A 2,353-nucleotide genomic window follows, 5' to 3' on the forward strand; every position below is an offset into this window, starting at 1 on the left:
ATCATTGTGTCAAACACACACTTTATTATCACAAAGAAGCAAAAGCTGTTTTCTATTTGGATATCATACAAAATTAAATATAACATTATCACTCCTCTCAAAAGCTCATACACAGCAAGTTTTTCAATTTGCTGTTATGACATAACATCAATTCTTAAATAGCCTGATCTCCTGCTTGGTGTTAAAGCAAACCATCTCAAACATGCTCATGTAATTATTTTCCACAGCATTAGCATTCACTTGCGTTAACATAGTTTAGATGCAATTTGAATTTGTCCATTTCTACAACAGCAACTGCAAACTTGGATATCTGCAGTAGTTCAGTAATAGTGTTAATAATTCATGGTGGAGAGACTGCAAATGGATATAGACAGGTAAAGTCAATGGATAATAGTTTGGCAGGTCAAATGTAACATGATTTATAAACTGCTGATTTCTTTTCAGGGTGAATGCAAGGCAGTATGCTACTCAGCTGGAAAGGGTATGTTGACTTAGTGGTACAGTGTGTACTGGTGGGTTCACTATGACCTGTTCAGACATCAAGTGTTGCTCCATTGCTCTGATGGTCTACTCCCTGATGTTCCCAGTGGCTCCATTTCCCGCAGAAAACACAGGACTTTTTGTTGTGGTTGGTTGATGGTGGAGAGTGGGAAAGTGGAGGATGTTTTGAACTGTGTATCAGAGGTGGTCTTTATTGGAGAGCCAATCGTATCTTTGTATGTGGAGACCTGAAAATAATGGGTGGCTAACTGTTTCTGAAAGAAGAGTCTGTGGCTGCAGCCTAGACAGTATTCATCAATGTGATGTACTGTGCACAGCCAGGCTGCTGCATTAATGGAGTGAGAGTACCTTCATTTCCTCAACCATTCCTAACTTTAACTACTAACACCTCCTGAATATAGTTAACTGACTCATCCCATTGGCCACTTGAACCTTGGGCTGTGAAATAATGCCTTAATGATGCCAATAATCTGCTGCTGACCCTCTCTCTTTCAAACCTGCAGAAGCAAATCTGAGCCGAAAATCCCAGGTTTTTATCCAAACTGACACCCAATCTCATCCATCTGTCATTCCTGTGTGCACTGGTTGCTATTGTTATTGGGACCGGCAATGCCTTTGTTTTAATACTCTCAAGCATGTCATCACATCTATCCATGAAACATCCCTGAGTTTCTCGGTGTCAATTATCCAAATCCCTGCCAATTGTTCATTCTTCAACTGATTTCCACCATGTGTGTTTTCTTTCAAACAATGATTTTCACATCTAATCCACACCGGCCCCCAGTCATACCAAGCACAGACGCACAAAGTCCCTTGTCTTGTTTAGTTGTAATGTATTTATAGGAGCACCATTTAATGTCACTCATTGTGTGGGCTGCAATGTTTCGCTGTGCGTGGCTGTTATCGGATGCACATATAGCACCAAAACACTGGCAAATGTTAACAATGCTCTTTACGCCGGGCAGATAATCCAGTTTACTTCACAGTACACTAACATAATCTGCTCATGATTTGGAGATGCCGGTGTTGGACTGGGGTGGACAAAGTTAAAAATCACACAACACCAGGTTATAGTCCAACAGGTTTAATTGGAAGCACACTAGCTTTCGGAGCGACGCTCCTTCATCAGGTGAATGTGGAGGACTCAATCGTAACACAGAATTTATAGCAAAAGTTTACATTGTGATGTAACTGAAATTATACATTGAAAAATTGATTGTCTATTAAGCCTTTCACCTGTTAGAATACAGTGATAGTTTCACTTCTTTCATGTGTAAATCACAAAACCTTTTTTAAAATGTTGCAATTCTCGGGTTAGCTGTTAACAATGGTGATAGATAGACAATATGTTGAAGGTGTTGGCCCCCTGTGTTCTCTGTCTATGACCTGATGTTTAGATTGATTCTAATCTAACAAGTGAGATAACGCAGTTTTACATAAATTCATGCAGATTTTGAGCTCAGAGTTCTACATGAATGCATGCAGTTTTTGAGCAAAGTACAATGCAACTCTGCAAGTACAAATTCACCCCACAAAATATATGTATATGTGTGCATGTGGGTCTTTGTCTGTGTATGTCTGTCTGGAGTGGGGGTTGTGAGTGTGAGAAAGTGTGTGTGTAGTGAGTGCAGAGTGTCTTACGTCTGTGAGGGGGTGCATGTATGAGTGTGGGAGTGTGTGTGTCTATAAGGGTGTGTGTGGGTGTCTGTGTGTGTGTCTGTGTGTACCTGTGTCCGTGTGTATGTGAGTGGATGTGCGTGTAGGAATATCTGTGTGTGTGTGTGTGTGTAGGAGTATCTGTGTGTGTGTGTAGTGCAATGGTGATCACCTGTAATGTGACATGAACCCAAGG

Source organism: Chiloscyllium plagiosum, chromosome 9 (genome assembly GCF_004010195.1).
Source record: "Chiloscyllium plagiosum isolate BGI_BamShark_2017 chromosome 9, ASM401019v2, whole genome shotgun sequence".
Classification (NCBI taxonomy): domain Eukaryota; kingdom Metazoa; phylum Chordata; class Chondrichthyes; order Orectolobiformes; family Hemiscylliidae; genus Chiloscyllium; species Chiloscyllium plagiosum.